This window comes from Grammomys surdaster, unplaced genomic scaffold, assembly GCF_004785775.1.
Source record: "Grammomys surdaster isolate TR1022 unplaced genomic scaffold, NIH_TR_1.0 242, whole genome shotgun sequence".
In the NCBI taxonomy this organism is placed as follows: domain Eukaryota; kingdom Metazoa; phylum Chordata; class Mammalia; order Rodentia; family Muridae; genus Grammomys; species Grammomys surdaster.
This window is the reverse complement of record NW_021604687.1, coordinates 5,384,370-5,406,840: the sequence shown is the minus strand read 5'-3', so window position 1 is coordinate 5,406,840 and position 22,471 is coordinate 5,384,370. Positions and strand designations below refer to the sequence as shown.

Genomic DNA, 22,471 nt, shown 5'->3' with positions numbered 1-22,471 from the left:
AGAACTAGTTTAGTTTAGTGCTTGAGTGTCCCAGGAGACTGATCATCCTCCCAGGTTACCTCCACCCAGCCCAGTCCAGCTCCATGTCCCTTATAGCTTCAGAATCCCATAGTCTCCCTAGCAGCCTGAAAAAAAGGAGCACATTCCTGAGGGGGCTGGGGCTAGGGGAATGCCTGGGAAGGCAGGGCCTCTCCAATCAAGGTGCTCCTAGAAAAGAGAGCTGGAAACTTTCAAGTCCTGGGCTGGATCTCTCGGGTATTCTGCTTTCTCGTGGGACTAGTTATTAAGAGTGGAGAGAATGGTTGTTTCTTTGTAACAGGTAATAGTCAGTTCCAGAGGAGCCTTTCCCAGGATCTCAGAAAGGCCCAGGGGCAAACAAAGCCCAGCACTCTTGACTCACAATTTCTAATGTAAGTTAGCCAAAATTCTTGAGCTACACCTTAACACTGCCAATTTGGAGCTAGAGAAATGGCTCAGCAGTTAAGAGCGCTAAATGTTTTTTCCTCCAGAGAACCAGGGTTCAATTCCCACTACCCACATGGTAGCTTTACAATGGTTTGACACTCTCACACACACAGACAAGCACAATGTACATAAAAGTAAATTGAAAAAACAAAACAGAACTGCCAGGTCTGTGGGGGGCATTTTCTGTTTTTTTTTTTTTTTTCGGTTTTTCAAGACAGGGTTTCTCTGTGTAGCCCTGTCCTGGAACTCACTCTGTAGACCAGGCTGGCCTCGAACTCAGAAATCCGCCTGCCTCTGCCTCCCAAGTGCTGGGATTAAAGGTGTGCGCCACCACTGCCCGGCGAGGGAGGCATTTTCTTACAATCCCTGGGCAGATGGTCCTGGGTGCTACAAGGAGAGTGGGCTGACAGAGAGGTCCTGATTGTCATAAGAACACGCTCACAAAGCCAACTGAATTACAAGGGCTCACAGAGACTGAAGCAGCAAACACAGGCCCTCTGCATGTTAAGGTTGTGTAGTTTGGTGTTCTTGTGGGACTCCCAACAGTGGGAATTGGGGTGGGTATCTCTGACTCTTTTGCCTCTGTTCTTAAGACCCTTTCCCTCATACTGGGTTGCCTCAATCAGCCTTGATACTAGGGTTTGTGCCTAGTCTTGCTGTAACTTGTTATGCCTTTGTTCAGTTGATATCCCTGGGAGGTCTGCTCTGGTTTTTGAGTGGATCTGGACGAGAGGGGAAATGAAGGGAGGGACTGGAAGGAGCAGAGCATGGGGAAACTGAGGTAGAGATGTATGAGAAAATTAAAAAAAAAAAAAAAAAGGCCAAGCAAGCCACAAGGAACAGACCAGTAAGTAGCATATGCCCTGCTTTAGTTTCTGCCCTGACTTCCTTCAATGATAGATGGTGATGTGGAAGTGTAAGCAAAGTAAGACTTCTCCTTTCCAGGCTGGTTATAGTCATGAGGTTCATTACAGCAACAGAAACCCTGACTAAAACAGTTCCCTGCCTTTATCTATCTGTCCTGTCTACTCTACGTGTAGGAACTATTTATTCTTCCACAAAAGAATAAGACTGCCTATTAGAGCCCAATGCACTCCCAGTGAAAATCCAAGTACAGGACAGTAGCTAAGAAGCCAGTGTTGGAGGACAAGGTGCCCAGTGGGTTGCTTTTGCGGCGGGAGAACAGCTGCACGGGACGGGCGCTGGCTGTGTATGCACCCGCCCTGAATGCTCTTGACAGCCACACTCTGTTCCACACAGCCATCACCTACAAAGAACAATACAGTTGGCCTTGAAAGCTCTGTGCTCAAACTGTTCAAGAGGATCCGAACCCCACAAAACCAGCCTCTCTCAGGGCAGCTGATTCTTAAGTGCCCGGCTGTGTCGTCTGTCTCACAGGGGTTGTGAGTATGGCTCTTTGGAAGTTTCTGAAGGATTAGTGATGAATCTCTCAGGCCCTGAGTATACATTCTAGGTTAGGATGAACAACTGATTTCTTGGCCAGCCTGGGCCTCAGGCCCCTGCAGAGGCACAGGAACAGATAAGTCTTTAGGCAGAAAGAGAAGGACCCCGTGAGCAGGAATGAGACACACCTGGGAGAGAACATTGGTTTCTTAGCAGAAGGGGAAGGGCAGCTCTGGGTAACTCCCACAAGCTTCCACCTGATCTCCAGTAACCTAGTACTTGCTACTGATACACTGATAATCACAATGACTGACTGCCACAACCCATATAATCCACAAGAAATGGTGGCTGTCATTCTACAAAGGACAAGCTTTTGCCTAGAGACCAAATGCACCTGGCTTCCCAAGGAATGGATGAGGCATTAGGTGTCTTCAGGTGTGGTCTGTACACCAGAGTTCTCTTTGGCCACAAGGTGGCAGCAGAGCATCTTCCTGCACCAGGCAGGCTAGCACCAGGGCCCGAGCTGGTCACACTCAGTTTTAAGTTGTAGAAGGCACACAATGCAACCCCCTGGGGAAGGGGTGTGTGTGTGTGGGGGGGGACTGATGTATTTTGGGGTGCTCTTTCCTCAACATAAGTATCCAGGACAGGTGTCGGGGTAATCGAGAAGAAAAGTCCTTGGGTTAGGGACACTGACTTCTAACAAATGGCAGCAAAAACCCACCTTGAAGTTCTATCTCCAAATTTCTTCTGCCCAGGCAAATGGCAGAACATCTGTGATCAAGCCAAAGTTACTGCACCAGGCATGCTAGCACCAGGCATGCTAGCACCAGGGCCCTTGGGCTGGTCACATTCAGAGTCTGTTCCCGCCACCTCCTGACCATTCTATCACCTTTCTTGCCAGCTTCCTAATGGTCTCCTTACCCCATCTGCTACCACGATGACATCTATATTCATGCCTATGAAGGTGTCTGTAACCTGTTAAACCCATGACCTTGTCACTGCCACCAGAACCTGCAGTCCATGGTACTGTATCCATCCATGTCTCTGTGCTGCACCCCCACACACCCTGCCTGATCTCACTAACCTCCCCACCCCTTAACCATACAGTATCTACCCACTCCTTGTCCTTTTGGTCACTTGGAACTCAGAAGAACTGTCCCTCCCTTCAGTGAGCCCTGTCAATATCACCTAAGCCTCTCCACTCTGAGATGCCTTCCTCCCGTGCATCTTGCTTCCCAGCGGAACCTCACTAGAGTTCTGGCAACACATAAGTTATATACCAGGGCTCTTCCCTAAGGAGACAGTTCCTGGTGGGGACAGCTGGCTGAGATTAGTAAAACACAATGCCATAATCCACACAAACCCAAAGCAGAAGTGTACAACCTAGGTTCAAACTTACCCTCCAGCATTGTGATGAATTAATACTATCAACTTGGCAGGACCTAAAACCACCCAGGAGTCCAACTTCTAAGCACATCTTTGAGGAAGTCTCCAGGTGGAGTTAACGCAGGTGGAAAGACACGCCCTAAATGTGGGTGGTGCCATTCCACAGGCTGGATCCTGGACTAAGAGTGGAGCACCAGCAGTCCCTGCTCTTGCGTCCTGATTCCAGATGCTATGTGACCAGCTACCCCACATTCCTGCTGCCCGCTTTCCCTACTATAATCGACAGTACAGTCAATCACAAACCAAGAGAAACCTTTCCTTCCTGAAGTTGCTTTTTGGTCACAGAAACACAAAAAAGCAGCTAATATAGGCACCTATTAGCTAGCTGTGTGGCCACATCGTAACCTTACTAAACCTCAGATATGGTGTATAAAATAGAGAGAGAGAAAAAAATCTCTCCCAGCTCAAGCTGTACACAGAGCAATGATAGGATCTTGGAGCCTGGTGGGCAGCAGGTGAGCAGTAATCAGTTCAGGCCCTGCTGAGTAAGAAAGGGTGGTATAAACATGAGTGAACAAAACCAGTGCCACATGCCCAGTAGGCTAGGTAGAAACTCAGGCTAAGGGCTGCAGTTCACATGTGCCAGGACAGCCAAACCTAGGCTGGTTGGTCCCCTCTACCTTCCAAGCTGGGAGCCCTGGAGATTTGAGGCCCTACATGTAGGTCTCAGACATAACATGTGAAAATAGCAGTGTTGTGTCTGTACTTTTTTTTTTTTGGTTTTTTGAGACAGGGTTTCTCTGTGTAGCCCTGGCATTCCTGGAACTCACTCTGTAGACCAGGCTGGCCTCGAACTCTGGAAGAGCAAGTCAGTGGTCTTAACTGCTGAGCCATCTCTCCAGCCCCTAATATTTCTTATTTTTTCTTTTATTTTCTTCTAGCTCTTTTATTTTTTCCTTTTTTATAGTTTTGTCAGGTTATTATTATTATTATTATTGATTTGTTTTATGTATGTGAGTACACTGTAGCTATCTTTAGGTACACCAGAAGAGGGCATCAGATTCCATTACAGATGGTTGTGAGCCACCGTGTGTTGCTGGGAATTGAAATCAGGACCTTTGGAAAAGCAGTCAGTGCTCTTAACCTGTGAGCCACATCTCTCCAGCCCCATGTCTGTACTTAAGATGATGATGTACTTAAGACTGCAGTGGGGTAGACACCTGACCTGACAGTGTCCTTATAAAAAGGGGACATTTGGCCTAACCATGCAAAGGAATGCTAACATAAATCTTCACATGGAGCTAGGTGTAGCTCAGCTCTAGTGTTTGTTTAGCATGCACAGGCCCTGGGATGGATCACCAGCACAGTGTAAACCAGCCACTTAAGGCACACCTGACAGAAGTCCTCAGAAGGCAGAAGATCAAGACTATCCTCAGCTACGTAGAGAGTTGAGGCCAGTCTGGGTCACACAAGACCCTGTCTTTAAAAACAGAGACACAAGGAGAAGATGGCCATCTATAAGCCAAGGAGAAGCCTGCGGCAGATGTGCTCTGAGTACCTTCAGAAGGAGTGCGGTCCTGCTGGCACCTTGATCTCCTCAGACTTTTGCATTCTCAAAATAAGATGATAAATTGCTATCTGGCTCATGGTAATTTGTTATGATTTATTGCTCAAGGAAAGTACAAAAGGACCCTATAGAAAAAACTCTGAGCTGAGGTGGTATTTAGAAGGTTCCCAGGCCCCTGCAGCCGGCACGATTTCAACTCAGAAGCTACAGCCTAGCCTTTTGGAGGTGATAACTATGATGCTGAGAGGACGTGAACTGTCTAAGGTTGCACAGCCTGTGGGTGCTAGAGCCTGGAACTTCAGATTCCCTGGACAAGCCTCAGGCTTCCGAGTACACACACACACACACACACACACACACACACACACACACACACACACTCGCTTCCATGTGCACTCCAACAGACATACATGCTCACCCTGTAGAGGACCAACCCACTGGTCCCTCTTTATCCCAAATCCTTTTGATCCTGAAGGGAGTGATTTTGCAGCAGCATCCCTCACCTATTTCTTTCTTTCATGTGTGTGTGTGTGTGTGTGTGTTTTTAAGGTCGCTTCCTTCAGAATTGAACATACAGCATCCAGATGTGGGCTCAAGCTTATAATCCTAACCCTGAGGGTCCTAGGCTGAGGTTGACTGCCATGACTGTCTTTAAAAAGGACAGAAGTTGGGGGCTGGAGAGATGGCTTGGCGCTTAAGACCACTGACTGCTCTTCCAGAGGTTCTGAGTTCAATTCCCAGCAACCACATGGTGGCTGACAACCATCTGTAATGAAACCTGATGCCCTCCTTCTGGTGTGTCTGAGGACAGCTACAGTGTACTACTCATATACATGAAATAATTCTAAAAAAAAAAAAAAAAAAAAAAAAAGGAAGTTCCATGATTAAAATCCTGCTCACTTAGCTGAATGTGCCTCTGTTTCTCTTTTTTCCCCCATCTGGCAATGGGTATTGAACAGCAGTGGTTCTCAAACAATGAGTCACAACTCTTTTGGGAGTCAAATGAAACCTTTCACACTGGTACCCCATAAGACCATCAGAAAACACATATTTACATTATGAGTCATAAAAGTACCAAAATTACAGTTATGAAGTAGCAATGAAGATAATTTTACAGTTGGGGGTCACCATACCATGAAGCCGAAGCACCAGGAAGGTTGAAAACACTAACCTAGGGTCTCATGTGTCCTGGGCAAGGGCTCTACCACCAAACTATCAGTCTCTAAACCCTTCCGTTTATCATTTGTTCATTTTGTTTGTAATTTCTGAGACAGGGTAACAAGTTCCAAGCCAGCCATGGCTATATGATTAAAGACCCTGTCTAAAAAAGTGAAAGGTTAGCCGGGCGGTGGTGGCTCACACCTTTAATCCCACCACTTGGGAGGCAGAGGCAGGCGGATTTCTGAGTTCGAGGCCAGCCTGGTCTACAGAGTGAGTTTCAGGACAGCCAGGACTACACAGAGAAACCTTGTCTTGAAAAACCAAAGGAAAAAAAAGGAAAAAAAAAAGAAAAAAGGTGGAGTCCAGTCGGCAGACCAATTGTCTAGATGCACAAAGAACTGAGTTCAACCCTTAGCACCCCATAAACCCTCCATGATAGCATATACTTAAAATCCTAACACTTGAGAGACAGGAGGATCAGTTCTAGGTCATTCCCAGCTACACAGATATTATGGGACTTACTCAGTCATCCTCCAAAAAGGTAGCACGCACCTTTGCTACAGGTGCACATAGGCATGCACATACACATGCCACAGAACTTTCCAGTTCTGCTGTGGACAGGGCATACAGCAGCTCTATCTCCCTGGATGTATGTTTCTCTGATTGCTAGGAGAACATCTTTTCATGGTGACTGACTACATGAGTTTATTTTCCATGTCTCTCATGTCCTATTCTTTGCTTTTCTCTTGGGTTTTTCAAACCTGTTTCTTAACAACTTGCAGGAGCTCTATGCAGAAGGGAGCATGTTAGCTGCTTATCCAATACACGTACACTGCGTGAGGAGAGATATAATTATACTGACAGGCTTGTAATGGATTAGAACATACGAACACTACCACCAGCCATCCGCCAGACAAGAGAGGTATTTGTTGAGGGAAGGGAGAAGCAATCTATCAACTGACACACAGCAGGATTACAGACACAAGGAAGGACCACCGAGGCACACTAATGCCATGGGGTAAGGACTGTATCTACTTTATTTCCAGGGTGTGGATGTATCCCTCTACAACCTAGCTTACTAACACAGGACAGGAGATAAGCTGTAGGCAGTTACTACCTCACTGTCTCAAATGCTCTGCCACAATGACCAAGTAGCCTAAGGTACTTTTTCTTTTTTAACTTCTCTTCTCCATACTTCACTTTCCCCACCTACAAAATGGAGTCAATAATACCTTGGGAAAATGATCTAAAACTCACAGTTAGGAGAATGACAAGTGTGGCAGGCAGTATCAGGGCTACCACAAGTGCCAGACCAAAGTCCCTCTCTCATTGCTTTTCTGCCCGAGGGGGTAGAGCTGGTCCTGAAGCCCCAGCTCAGAATCCTGCAGCTCCTCCCCACCCACAGCAGGAACTGTCAATCTTGCAGCACAAACACAAGCTGTGCCAGAGTGAGGGCACTTTTATATGGTTTGTAACACATCTCAGCAGTGATTCTCACAGTCTACTGTAGTAAGACCTCTGGCAGTGCTTGTCCAGGCAGCAGGCTAGTACTGTAGCCACCCTGCCCCAGGGCCAGTAGGGCCCCAGTACCCATCCCCAGCCCTAATTCTGTGCCCTTGGGATTCTGAAAGCAATGTTTCTTTGACAGCCAGTTCACCACCACACTACACACATGCCCATCTCCTGCTTAGGCAATAGGAGAGTACTCACACAACCTACTTCCAACCTGGGTGGCTGGCTTGTCACAGAAACCGACTTTACTGCTGTTCAAGTTTGGGGCACCTTGAAAGAAAAGGCTCTGGCACTGCTGTCCCCATATTTAGACCTTACCTTTGTCAGCCCTATTTCCTTTATGGGCCCTCCTCCTGGACTGTACCAGTCCACCCCAGCTTCCCAGGCAGAAAGGGGCTAGGCAGTCAAACAGTATCCAGGAAGTGATCCTCTGCCAAGTTCCCAGAGATGCTGTCCCCACCCTCCTGAATCTGGCCCTATTTTAGGCCCCACTATAAGGAAGAGGTCAGTTTTTCTCCCTATCCTACTCCAAACACCATCAAGGTCCATTGCTTAACAAGGCCCATGAGATGTATCCCCATCAGCAGGCCTAAGATACTTCAAAGCAGATCTCACAGTCCAGAGAAAGGAAGATGCCAGCACATACTTGAGATAGCCCCGTGCTGTCCTCAGAGATATGAGGGTGCATGTGTAACCAGGACTTGAGTCTGGGCCTGGTCTCTACTCCACTTCCCTGAACTGATGCCATGGTGGTCAGTCCCCTCCTCATCTGATACTCATATACTCAGAGGGTCTTTGTGGATTGCACTGTCTCCACCTCACACAGAAAGATCAGACCATTCTATTCTGTAAGCTTCCTTCTTTCTCTTGATAGCTCCATGGTCACCTGAGCCCCTGAGCTCCTAGGTTCTTACTCATCTCCATGTGGCTAGGGAGGGGCCAAACAAGGACAGCCCCCTGCTTCCTACAAGCTTTCCTCCCAGTACCACTCTAAGGCCTGGGTTGGCCTGAGCTCAAAAGCAGGGCTCTTGTTATTTCCAAGTCCCAGTTCTGACCCCTTAGAGGACACTCAGAGTACTATCTTTCCCTAGCCATCTGGTCCTGCCTAAGATGTCAAAAACTCACGAATGGCCAATCATGGCGGGGTGAATACCTTTGAGGCAGGGGCAGACAGATCTCTGCGAGTCTGAAGCCAGCCTGGTCTACACAGTGAGTTTCGAGACAGCCAGGGCTATGTAGAAACTTTGTCTCAAACAAAACAAAACAAAAACAAAAAGCTCTATGACTGGCTATTCTGTCACTCTTACCACAGAGAGGGCATGAGTCAGAAGATCTGCTGTTTCAGCAGAGCACATAGACCACCATAAATGGCCTCTCTGCCTCCAGCCAATAGAAAAGAGTGATGTACAGGTTCTTGACCTGGTAGCCTGGAAAAAACCCTTGCTCACTGCCCCGGCTGCAGCTGGCCCAGGGGAGCTCTCTCCACTACTCCAGAGCGGTCCTGGCCCTTGATCTCGAAGGCCTCTCCTCAGCTGTGGCCCAGGAGCAGGCTCAGGAGACACAGGCTTTTCTGATCTAACGTGGAATCAGAAAGGTTCCTTGGAGGTTCAAGCACTCATCACCATCAGGCAAGGTACTAGTCGAGGAAGCTGGGTGTGGCCTGGGCAGCTCTGCCATAGGCACAGGGCTCAGGCTCCACCAGGAAGTAAAACAGACACAAGCACATAACACATGCCAGCTAGGAACAGCAACAGCTGCTCCGGATCACTGAGAATGAGAATGGGGAAGGTTACTGCTGTATTTGAGGAGACAGGGGCTATCGTGGGCAAAGTGAACCCAGCTGGGTAAGGGGCTGCCAGAAGGAGCAAAAATGTGTGGGACCCACAGCAAGCAAATGTGCTAAGGCAATGTGTTAATGTGCGTGAGGGGCTGGGTGAGAAAACTGAAGGCTGATTTGGAGGTGGAGCTCTGATGCTGGACAGCGCCAGGCTCCTTCTAACAGCGCACAGGGACTAAGGTGCGGCCACTCAGAGAACTACTCGCATGCATAAAAGGGCAGTGGCCTGTCTTGTTTCTGATGGGTTCTAAGGGCTTAAGTCCCAGAAGTGGATGCACCAAGAATCTTCTGGCCTGCTAGGTCTGGTAGGAAGTTGGCTCTAGACTCTGGACCAGATATGCTGAGGATGTTAAACAGGCCCAGGACAGCATCTCCCCCTAACAGTGAAAAAGACGGCGAGAGTAAGTTCTTAACAAGATGATCACTTCAGGTCTCGTCAACATGGACTGAAGAAGGCTTGGGATGTCATGGAGTGTCATACATGGCCAAGGACAACAGGTCTAACTCGTCCACAGGCTCCCTGTTAGTTTCTGGGTTCCGGTATAGGCACAAGAGGAGTCAACTGTAGCATCTGCATTTACTGATGCAGCATTCTGAGACACTCCTTTCCCTGGCTCAGTACTCTGTCCTTTATCACTGAGGCTGGGGAGAACCAGTGAGAGACAAGTCATACTTATAGGCTTTCAGAAGATTTACAGTGTTAAACAAAAGTGAGAGGGGGGAAGGGGAGTGGCGAGATGGCTCAGAAGAGGTAAAGGTGTTTGTAACCAAGTAGGATGACCTGAATGACATCCACAGTCCACATGATGGAGACAAAGAACTGATTCCCAAAGCTGTTCTCTTATTTCTGCATGTCCACACACACGCACACACAAATAAATAGTATAAAAAAACCCCTACTGGGTATATGTAATGTTTTTAAGTGGATGTATTTGTCACTTGTCACCTTGGTGGGTGCTCAGTAAATAAATATTTATTAGCTGGGACATGGTAGCACCTGCTTGTGATTCCAAGCCCTTGTAAGATTGAGGCAGGAAGGCTATGTGAGCTGTGTGGTTGAGGCCGTCAACAGTAAGATAGGGAGACCCTGTGTTGTCCTCCCAACATAAAAGAAAGTAAAAATGCTTATTAGGAGCTAGAAAAATAGCTTAGTGGTTTTAATAGCATTTGCTGCTCTCCCAGAAGTCCTGAATCTCACATGGAGCAGCTCACAACGTCCTGTAATTCCAAGGAGTCCGTTTCTCCAATGTCTGGGGAGAGTGTATCACTGGGGTGGGCTCTGACATCATACATCCTCTACTCCAGACCCTCCCTGCTCTGTGCCTGGGTTTGCAGATGTGAGCTCCCAGCTTCCTGCAGCCATGCCTCCCACCATGAGGGACTCTTTTTTTTTTTTTTTTTTAAAGATTTATTTATTTCATGTATGTGAGTATACTGTTGTTATCTTCAGACATACCAGAAGAGGGCATCAGATCCCCATTACAGATGGTTGTGAGCCACCATGTGGTTGCTGGGAATTGAACTCAGGACCTCTGGAAGAACAGTCCAGTCTCTTAACCGCTGAGCCATCCCTCCAGCCCACCATGAGGGACTCTTATCCTCTGGATAAGTCCAAATAAACTTTCCATTTATAAGTTGTCTTGGGCATGGTGTTCTATCACAGCAGTAGAAAAGCAACTAAGACATATTGTTTTCTTGTACCATGAAAATCAGTCACATTTTCTACTGGGCACTCAGAACTAGGAATGTAGCTCATTAGGTAGAATACTTTTTTAGCATGCACAAAGCCTTGAGCTCAATATCTAGCCCCACAAAAACAAGGTACTGTTTTCGTGGGTGTACATCTGTATCTCAGTACCTGGGAGGTAGAGGCAGGAGGATCAGACGTCAAGGTCATCCTCAGTCTGAGGACAGCCTCAGAGGCCTTCCTGACATTACTGAATTAAAGAAGCTTCCATCTAGAGGTAAAACCAGAAAAAGCAAGTGCTTCAGGTACATACAAGAGAGCCAGATTATCCATGGCTCCTGGGTCTGAACCCATCAGTGGAACCTTGTCCCTACTGGGCTACCCCTGAAAACTGCCTGGCAGAATGGGGAGCATATACCCTGAGACTCTCATTTGGTCCTCCCCTTTGGCACTCTTGCCAAGACCAGTGACCCGCTAGCCCATGGTGCCACAGAGGCCTCCTGGCTCCTCCTTTCCTCATCTATTTTTACTTACTTAAGCCTCATAAACTACGCTATAAACCAATCACCCTCATCTTATCAAAGATGAATCCAACAGAGGCTGAAGGAATCATCCACGGTCACTGCAGAGAAGAACAGCCATGACATTCAAATCTGCTCAGTCTAGTTCCAGAACACAGTTCTAGTTATTTGTTCATTCATTTACATAAATTTATATGTGTACATGCACGAACACATGCACATTTAAGTCACAGGACACACGTGGAGGTCAGGGGGCGACTTGCAAACGTTGGTTCTATCATGTAGATCCTAAAGATTAAACTTGGGCTATCAGGCTTGGTTGAGCCATCTGACTAACACTTACTTATTATTTGTGTGTGTGTGTGTGTGTGTGTGTGTGTGTGTGCTTGTGTGTGTCCAGGTGTATCTTCTATTTTCTTCTTTTTCTTTTTTTTTTTTGGTTTTTCAAGACAGGGTTTCTCTGTATAGCCCTGGCTGTCCTGGAACTCACTCTGTAGACCAGGCTGGCCTCGAACTCAGAAATCCACCTGCCTCTGCCTCCCAAGTGCTGGGATTAAAGGCGTGCGCCACCACTGCCCAGCTCAGGTGTATCTTCTTTGAGGAGCGTCAGAGAGCAACTTTAAGGAGTTGGCTTCTACTGTGGATTCTGAGGAGCAGAACCCTTCAGACCTGTGCTTTTAAAACACTGAGCAGCCTCAGCAGCTCTAGAACATGGTTCTTAATTCCATTCCTTACAGGCTTTGACTACTTCTCCCAATGTAGAAAGTCAAGAATAATCTTGAGAAAAGAGGCAGGCAGCAGGGATTTGGGAGTGGAAAACAGACAAATCTTTGCAAGTCTCCTCAGAGTGACACTCGATGTCCCAGAAACGCTAAGCCTTTGAGGCCTTACCTGGCAGGAGCACAGCAGGAAGACCTTAGGGGTCTAGATTTCCCTCACCCTTCATCTTGGCTTAGGCACAAATGCCACAGCTACATCAGATTCAAAAGCAAGAGGTAGGGGCTGTGGGTGGTACCCACCTGTGGCAAGGAGGGGAGCTGGGGAAAGAGAAAATAACACTGTCAAACAAAGCACCAGGCACCACCATGGTCAGGAACAGGGCCTCAGACACATCAGAGGCCATTCCTGTCGGCCCTGCTTAGAGCACAATGGACCAAGTGCTGACAAAAACAGTGCAGGGTGAAGGGGCTGACTCGTGGAACACAGAAACCAACGATTAAGGAAAATTTATACTAAGAGAAATTAAACCAAGCCGGGCGGTGGTGGCGCACGCCTTTAATCCCAGCACTTGGGAGGCAGAGGCAGGCGGATTTCTGAGTTCGAGGCCAGCCTGGTCTACAGAGTGAGTTCCAGGACAGCCAGGGCTATACAGAGAAACCCTGTCTCGAAAAACCAAAAAAAAAAAAAAAAAAGAAATTAAACTTATTTTAAGCCTGAACAGATCCTGGAGTAATGAACCAAAGGAACCTGCACAAAGGAGCAGAATTAAATCAAATGAGAATAAATGATATTCTGTGTTGTGTGTGTGTTATGCACACTGTGTTATGCGAAGAAAGAAAGCCAGGACTCTATTTGATACACAAGTTCTCTACCCTCAGCCCAACAAAACTTTAATGATTCTTAGTACTAAAGTCAATCAAGTAGCAAACTAAATAAGCCATACTCAAAGAAATACAGGTGCAAAGAAGGAACGACATTTAATCTTTTGTTGTTTTTGTTCTCATCTGTCAGGGAAGTGAGCAGGGAAAAGGCTACTTTACCCCTGGGAGTTGGAACGGTGGCAGAGGCCCTAAAATGTGCAAACTCTGTATCTCACCATCTTCATCTGGGAAATCAGCCAAAGGAAATGATCAGACAAATGCACAACTAGGTAATAAACAGTGCGCCCTTACTGTAAACAGGATTCTGCACAGCTGTCTGGAATAATGACTGCTATCAACATGGGCTGGCTACGTACCAGACACCAGCCTAGCTCATGTATGATCCCGTTGTCCTCAGCATGCCAAGACTAAGACATGTCAAATGGGTAAACTGAGGCAGAGAAGCTCTCCTTCCCCCACAGGCTCTTTTCCACTGATGAGGTCCTTGTAAGCTCTAAAGTGAGACACCTAACCAGCCACAGGACTCTATGCTTTGTGCTGAGCATAGAGTCCTCCTCCTCAGTCCCATACTTGGCAGCTGGGACCTCTGTCCCGAGAGCCAATCCTGAAATACTATAACTGTACAGCTGTTAGGTGGACATACCCGAAATGACTCTGGAGGATAGGCAGAGCCATGGAGTAAACTGCCTAAACTGCTGAACTGGGCAAAAGGAGCGCGGGACCCAGCGTCCTTACTCTCCGCCCAAGGGACTGCCAATTAACAAATGACTCTTGCTACAGTATCTGAACCTCTGGCTCCCCTTCTCCCACTGCAGCATCTGCCACAAAAGAAAACAAAAGCCAAGCACAGAAGCTGGGTAGGGTGGCTGGAGAGATGGCTCAATGGTTAAGAGCACTTGTTGCAGAGGACTGGGGTTCAGTTCCCAGATCCCACATGACAGCTCATTGCTATTCATAATTCCAGTTCCTCTGGTACCAGGCATGCACACATTGTGCACTCACCCATGCAGGCAAGATACTCATGCATATAAATAGTTTTGTTTTTTTAAGTGTAAAGCCCACATGTTGCACACCTACAATCCCAACACTTGGGAAGGAAAAAGCAGGAGAAACAGAAGTTCAGGGTCATCTCCCATCACATAGCAGGTTCCAGGTCACCAGGATCACTGTGCATCTCAAAGAAACACATCACAAGGGTCTGAATTCAATCTCTAGCATCCACACAGAAAGGCTGAGCATGGTAGCATGCACTGGTAATCATAACACTGGAGAGACAGACATAGACAGGAGAAGCCCTGGGACTTGCTGGCCAGCCAGTTTAGCTGAGTCAGTGAGGCCAGGTTCAGTTAAAAGACTCCGTTTCAAAAACTGTCAGAAATGAACTGAGGAAGACATTCTGTGCTGACACCCTTAGTCTGTGAGTGCACACACACTAACGTGCACATGCATGCATGAGCACAGATCCACAAAACCAAACCAAAACATTCTATCCTTGTTGTAAACACCAGCAAAGCAGTACAAAAATCCACCAAAAATTCACACAGTGGAAAGAGGCTAGACGGAAGCATGGCAGATTCTCCTGACAGCAACTTCAGGTAGGAAGGCAGGACAAACACGGTTAAATCTCCTTTGTTATAGGAGTTGGTATAACAAACACACACTTTCAGCACATAAGCATGTATTAAAATGAGATTTTTTTTTTTGGTTTTTTTTTGAGACAGGGTTTCTCTGTGTAGCCCTGGCTGTCCTGGAACTCACTCTGTAGACCAGGCTAGCCTCGAACTCAGAAATCCGCCTGCCTCTGCCTCCCAAGTGCTGGGATTAAAGGCGTGCACCACCACCACCCGGCTAAAATGAGATTTTTTTAAAAAAGATTTTTGTTATGTGAGTATTTGACCTGTGTGCTGGACAGTTACTCTGTGAATAACCTAAATTCACCTGAGGATCAGGAACCTCAATTGATAATGTCCCCATCAGATTGGCCTGGGGATAAGCATGTGGTACATTTTTTTTTTTTTTGATTCACAGTCCAGTGTAGGTGGTTCCAACCCTGGGCAGATGGTCCTGGGAGGTATAAGAAAGGTAGCTGAGGCTGTGGTGGCAGTAGTGGTGGTGGCAGTGGCAGCGCACACCTTTGATTCAGAAAAGGCGGGCAGATCTCTTAAATTTGAGGCCAGTCTGATCTACAGAGCAAGTTTCAGGACAGCCAGGGTTACACAGAAAAACCCTGTCACGAAAACAAAAACAGGGGGGGGGGGGGGGGGAGGAAAGGCAGGTAAACATCAGCACCGGAGGATGCCAAACATCAGTCCTCTCTCCACGATCTCTGCTTCAGCTCTTACTTCCAGATTCCTGCCTTTGGTAACGGTTCTCACCTCCCTTCCAGATGGGATATAAGCTGCACAGTAAAATAAACTGTTTCCTCGCCAAGTTGCTTTTGGTTGTGGTGTTTATCAGAGCAACAGAAACCTAACTAAAACAGCCTGCATGCACATGTGTGTGTCGTGCGCATGTCTGATGCCTCCGGGGTGGGGTGGGGGTGAGTGTACCAGATCACAGATACCAGAACTGTGGAAGCTGGGAACTTAACCCAGTTCCTCTACAGGAGCACTGAGTGCTCTCAACTACTGAGACATTTCTTCAGCCCTTCAAATGAGGCTTAGTATTTATTTACTTTGAGATAGGGTCTCAGTATGAAGGTTTGGCTGGCTAAACTCCCTACAGGCTTGTAGCCATTAGTTTGTTTCCCAACTAGTTTATAACTTAATTACACATTTATTCTATTCTAAGCTCTACTACGTGATTGGTTTACCTCTCCTCAGTTTCATGCTACTGTCTCCTTCAGCATGGGGCAAATCTCTCTTGCCTGACTCTTTACCAGAATCTATTACCTATCTTTTTTTCTCTCTCTGTCTCCTTCCTTCCCTCCCTCCCTCTCTCCATCTCCTTCTCTCTCTCCATCTCCCTCTTTCTGTCTCTCTGCTGGAACTCCAACCTCCTATTTCCTGCCTCAGCTCATTGGCCATAGGCTTTTTTATTGACATATGATGCTTCCATACAGTTCACAAGAGATTCTCTCTACACAGGTTGGCCTCAAATTCACATAGATCTACCTGCCTCTGCCTCCCAAGTTCTGGAATTAAAGGTGTGCACCATTATGGCAACTCAAATAAGAATTTTTAAATGGTTTATTTGTTTTTCTTATTTTTACCTGCGTCAGAGTTTTGTCTACATGTATGTCAGTGTGAGGGTGTCAAATCCCCTGGAAGAGGAGTGACAGAATGTTGTCAGCAACCATGTGAGTGCTGGGAACTGAACTTGGGACCTCTGGAGGAGCAGCCAGTGCTCTAAACCACTGAGCCATCACTCCAGCCCTCACATGAGATTTTTTTTTTTAAAAGAACACATTTTATCATGTTTCTAGGGCAAGCACCTCTTCATGTATGCTATTCTCCATGTACTTGGGTGAGTAGAAGCTATACCTTCAAGTGCCATGCTTCAGGTGGGGACTCAAGTAACCAGGGCTACACCAGGGACAAGGAGGCCTGACTCACTGTACGCTATCATCTACAAGTTCAGACTCCAGGGCAGTTTGCATCTCAAACACTTCCCTTGGAGTCATCTTTGTGGACAACCATGGGCCCACCTGGCCAAACCACCCAAGTGAGGAACAGGAACACAAGACAAAGGTCCTGGCTCTGTGGTTTGTAGTAGGGCCGTCTCATGTGCTAAATTGAAAGGACACTTTGGGAAAACCAGGGGGAGCTCTGCAACACTGAGGAAGTCTTTGTCTTGCCTTCAGGACATAGCTGAAGACCAAGGAGCATGGAGAGGAGCTGGGAGGCAGCACAGGCGCCTGTCTGTCTGCTCACACAGCCGCCCTGTCCGTCTGTCTGCTCACATAACCACCTCATCTGATCATCTTCATGTCCTACCCACCCCAGGGCAAATCGCCAGGATTAAACTAACATCAGAGAGTGTGGCAATATAGGTTGACGTTCAAGTGATGAGGAGCAGGAAGGCATCTGTCTCCCCAAGAACCCATCTTCCCTAGTGAAACCTGCCTAACAAGGTCAGAGCTCCCCTGCACCGGGGCCAACATGACATGTGCTAACAGCTGGCCAAGGACTCAGAGGCACATGTCAAAGGACTTATTCTCATGCAGGTCACTCCATAATCTTGCCTAAACCCTCTCGGGCCACCTAAAGAAGGAAGCATCAACTCCCAGGGTTTCTTGAGATCTCTTTTTCTTTCTTTTTTTTAATTTTTTTTAATTTTTTAATTTTTTAATTTTTTTATTTTTCAAGACAGGGTTTCTCTGTGTAGCCCTGACAGTCCTGGAACCCACTCTGTAGACCAGGCTGGCCTCGAACTCAGAAATCCACCTGCCTCTGCCTCCCAAGTGCTGGGATTAAAGGCGTGTGCCACCACTGCCCGGCTGGGAATTATTTTCTTATTGATCTTTTACTTGTATATTTTAGTTAATGTTGTTGTATTGTATTGTATTGTTCCTTGATTTTTTTTTTTTTAAAGAGGCAAGGAAAAGAACATAAAGTTGAGTGGGTAGGGAGGTGGAGAAGATTTGGGAGAAATAGGAAAAGGGGGTAAAATATGACCAAAATATACTGTATGAAAGACTTTTTCAATTAACAAATGTCCCTCCCCAGGGAGGGACCCTATAAACAGAGACTAGGCACAGAGACTCACATGCTATATACCCTGACATGTATGTTTTCAGACCACTCCTTTTTTTTTTTTTTTTTTGGTTTTTCGACAGGGTTTCTCTGTGTAGCCCTGGCTGTCCTGGAACTCACTCTGTAGACCAGGCTGGCCTCGAACTCAGAAATCCTCCTGCCTCTGCCTCCCAAGTGCTGGGATTAAAGGTGTGTGCCACCACCACCCGGCTTTCAGACCACTCCTAACACAGTCCTGTCCCCTGTGGGTGGGAAACCCTCCAACAAGCACACCCAGCTCACACTTGGGAAGTAACAGCAGGTGGTACTTAGGGGCAGTCTGCTTCCCTGATGAGAGAGGTAAAACAGGCACTGACCCTAGAGCCAATGTGGGAGCCATGAGGGAGGTTTTCCTGAGGTCATAGTCTGAAAGTATGGCCTCCACTTGTCCTTTCTCCCAGGTTTACCCTGGTTTCAGAAAAGCCATTTTCATTACTACCACTCCAGGTGCCCTCTGATACCTCCTGCCCGCTGTGCCATCCACCAGGGTGGCTGGGCCAGCCCTTACTGTGTCTCTCCTCCCTCCCTCCCCTTTGTTCTCTTGTGTTCTGAGGTCCCAGATGCAACTGGGCCACCTAGTAGGAGTTAAAGAGATGAATTGGGAACAAACACACTTTTTGCTGCCTACCAGCACTCCACACGGGTATCCTTTCTCAGAATTCCTAGAACCCTTGTGTGAAAAGCCCTATATAAGCAGCCATGCCCCCAATAGACCCTCTCTCTACTGAAATAGCTAACTGTAGGAATCACAGAGTGACAGGCTCCAACCCATTCCTGACCTACAAGTTAGGGCCGCTGGGAAAAGCCTAGCTTGGGCACTGCACAAGACACCTTCTCCTGTAGCAAGAATCCTGCCCAGGGTGGAGACTACCCTGAACAATCACCAAAGTCCGGAGTTCAGGGTCTTCCACGTCTTTTCCTTATGGCGGGGATATGGCAAGAGAAATCTCAGAACAATGGGGAAATTCAGCCATAACATTAACTTCAGGCTGGTCAGGCAGGGAATGTGGCTGGAACCCTTTTCCTGCTGCTCCCTCTGGCTTCCCCAAAACACCTGGCCCCTTCTTGGCCTGAACCAAACAGGAAGAAGCCCGTATCTCTTCCTTCCAGTTCCTCTGGGATATCCCTTAACCCGAAGCCTGGGTAAGAAGGCAGGCGGAATGGGAACTGCATGAATGAGGCTGAGAACAATCTAGGGAGAGCAGGATGCTTGAAGGAACTCCCCCCTCTCTTAGGAAACACAAACTCCAGGGAAAAACAAAGGGGTTTCATGCAGCACACAAGGCTGGGTTCCTGCATACACAATAATAGCCATATGGCACGCACACATAGGCAACTGTCCACTTCCAGGCCCAGAACCCAAACCGGAAACTGAGCTGGACTGCAGGCCCCGCTGCTCCATCCCCCACAGACATACACCTGCTCAGCCCCACATGAAGAGACCCCTTGAGCTGCTCCCCCCCCAACACCTTCTATGGGCTCCTGGACAGCCAGGGCTACCCTGAGTGTCCCTTCCCCCACTCACTGCCATCAACCGAAACCCTGGTGTCTGTGCATTCTTCTTTCTAGGACACAGCCCCAGCCACAACCAGGAGACTTTTCCTTGGGAAGGAGAGAGGCTGGTTCACACTGGTCCCTTCCATTTCTGAGGGTCAGTTTCCCACTGGGGCTGAGTGAGTCAGAGGAGAGGTCCTGCACATAATCTATCCTCCAGGCCCTGGTGGTGTTTCTTTCATTCCCTGGGGCTGAGTGCTGGGCAGGTGTTCTCTCTTAAGTAGGAAAGGAATTTCAGTGTTTTAAGTGGTTCTGGCAGTCACCTTTTGATAAAACAGAATAAGCCCTTCACCAGAGATTAACTGAAGGAAGGTGAAATGTTAGTCCCCTGCAGAAGGAAGCTCAGCCCCTTGAGGCACAGGCTCCTGGCAACTCTGTGTGCATGTAACCTGCTACATCTGCTGGGCTTAGGGGGCTCAGTCCAAACATAAAGACCAAAATGCTGCCATCACCTTTCTCTGGGCAAAGTGGGAACACTGCCTTGTAGAACAGGTCAATATGGTTAGGCAGATGGAGAATCCTACTGCAGGAAGCACACAGGGATGAACACTGGAGAAGGAGTCTGGTTGGTTAGGTTTAACCTTATTTTTTATTTTCATTTTATTTTTTAGTCTGCCTACAGCGGAAAAGTTGAGTCGACAGAAGTGTGAAAGCCAGTAGGGTGGAGGTAAAAAAAAAAAAAAGAGTTCCCAGGAAAGGCCTGGGAGGGGAAGGTGAGAGAAGGCACTTAGAGGCTTTCCCAGATAGAAGGGACAGGGACAGGGACAGGGTGGGGACAGCAGAGCTGAGGGATGTTCGTGAATGGGAACAGCTGGGTCAAGTCTGGTGACAATGATCATAAGACCCAGGATTTCATGATGGTGATACAAAGCTTCCAGGCTAAGCAGATGGAATGGTAGGGTACTTCCAAACCTCAGAGGGAAGTTGGTCTGGGGGAGGGTTCTAGGAAGCCCTGCTTTCCATGTTCCACTTCAGACAGAGATCAAAACCAAACCAAGTACTTCCTGGGACCATGACTTGCACAGAAGATGCCCAATCTAGTATGTGAGTAGGGATGACTTAGGCTGCTAATAACACTAATAAACAGGAATTAGGTGTAGGGCCTGCTCAGCCTGTCTTCTCCCTACTCTTGAAAGTCTCTGGACAGCTGATCCCCCAACACACACACACACATATTCATTCATTCTCTCCCTCTCTCTCTCTCTCTCTCTCTCTCTCTCTCTCTCTCTCTCTCTCTCTCTCTGGTGGCTGTCCAGCAAGTTGTTTCATCCACCTAAAAAGACTGGGGAAATCATCTTGGGAGTTGATGAGGAACTACATACTTCCTCTAGGAACAGGGAAGCTCAGAGAACAGTCTCTTCTGTCTTCTGGCCTCACCCTCTCTGAGGAGGGAAAAAAAAAAAAACCACCTCATCTCTTCTGACAAACCTCATCTCTTCTGAAGACCCTGGGCTCACGAAAAAGCTACCTCCCAATCCCCAGCAGTGACTCCAAACCATTTACTCAAATCCATGTTAATGAGGTTTTTTTTTTTCTGTCACCTAATTAGTTCACAGGGAACTCTGCCTTGAAAGGAAAGAGAAGAAAAACAGGCTGGGAAAAGATCAAAAGGAAGACAGCTGGGAATGTTCCAACAAAAGGGTCCAGATCTGAAGGTGGAGGGGGGCTCTACTCACAAAAGATCGGAGACTCATCAGCTCTGGGTACCTCAAAAAAGCAAGACAGGGCTGTTCAAGTACAGAGGGCTCCAAAGCCTCACACAAGATGGGAACAGGATCTAAATTGAAGGTCCCAAAGAGTGGGCATGCCCTTCCCAACTCCATGTCGGCAGCAACTGGCCTTGGCTCTCCCTGCATTGCCACTAAGGCAGAACCCACCACCTGCTGGTGGGCGTCCCCCTTCAAGCAGAGTTGGAAAAGGAAGCAGATGGACCAGGGCGAGGCCCATCTGTCCAAGCTTGCTAGAAGGTCAACACTGCCACTGGGGTGCCTGTTGCTACTGCCAGCCAGCCTCCACTACAGCGAAGGTCGCGGGGCTTCTTGCTAGCAGTGTGCCTCCAATTAACGTGCCCTTCAGCTATCAGAGTTCAAGGCCCAAGTGCCCACAGGAAGGAACATTATTAGGAGCAGTGCATATGGCCAGGGGTTTGCGGTCCCCCTAGATCCAGGCCGGACCTCCCTGGAGGTCAGTCAGCATCCTGACAACCGCATGTATGCCTGGGGTTTAGAGGGCACTGGCAACGCTGAGGGACCATCCAGCGCCTCCCACGCGGCCACAGCTCCACAGTTCTGCGCCCAGGTCAGGCCCGCGCCCGCCCGACCGCAGAAGCGTGGGGGTGGGTGTGCGTCGGGAGAGGGCGCCGCGGGGAGCGCCACCCTCCAAAGCCTGCAAGAGAGGCCCAGGAAGGCTGCCATCCACTAACCCGAAGCTCTGGTTTTCCATCCCTATTGCCGGGCTGGGCCAGGACAGCAGCTTATTATATTAGCTCAAGCATTAGCCCCACCTTCAAGACCCACCGGGTCAGATTGTGCCTAGCCAGATGTGGCCCCAGGCCCTCCCGGTCCTTGGCGACTCAGTGCATCAGTCATTGGAGCGACAACCATCTTCACATCTCAGGTCACGAAGAGAAAAAAAATTAAAAAAAAAAAAACCCAAAAGACAAAAAAGCGTGTTTACTGGCACAGGACCGAACCCACCGCCCCTAAAAAAAAGTGTTCCTGTATGAGACATGGAAAAACCTGGACCAAGGCTCTGCAGCGGGGATCAGCAAACCGTGAACCTCAGCTACATAAGACCCCTGAGCGCCAGAGAGGGGCCTGGATAGGGCCGTGGAGGCCGCTCCCCCCTCCCTGCCACCGGCCAGCGCTGCAAAGGCCACCGCGCCTCAGCTCCCGCAGCACCCCGGCTCCGCTCACCCTCGATGGAGATGACGTGCTCCCGGATCTGGTTTTGCAGCGCCAAATCCTCGATTCGCTCGATCAAGTCGTAGATGGCGTAGATGTTGGGGTGTACCGACTCGAAGCGTTGGATCTCGGCCCGG

The 22,471-nt window shown here is 48.2% G+C and overlaps 1 protein-coding gene across 4 annotated transcripts in view; it reads right to left on the bottom strand.

Moving 5' to 3' along the window:
* The window catches only part of Agap3 (ArfGAP with GTPase domain, ankyrin repeat and PH domain 3), a 52,854-nt gene extending 30,390 nt beyond the window's left edge, over positions 1 to 22,464 (bottom strand). For 2 of the 4 annotated variants that reach the window (XM_028774623.1, XM_028774629.1), the window contains exon 1: positions 22,347 to 22,464. The gene's annotated coding sequence lies outside the window, so the exon portion shown is untranslated. Of the gene's footprint in view, positions 1 to 21,934; positions 21,966 to 22,346 lie in introns of those variants that run through there. The other 2 variants (XM_028774627.1, XM_028774624.1) reach the window with 2 other exon arrangements.
* Between the last annotated feature and the right edge of the window lie 7 nt (positions 22,465 to 22,471).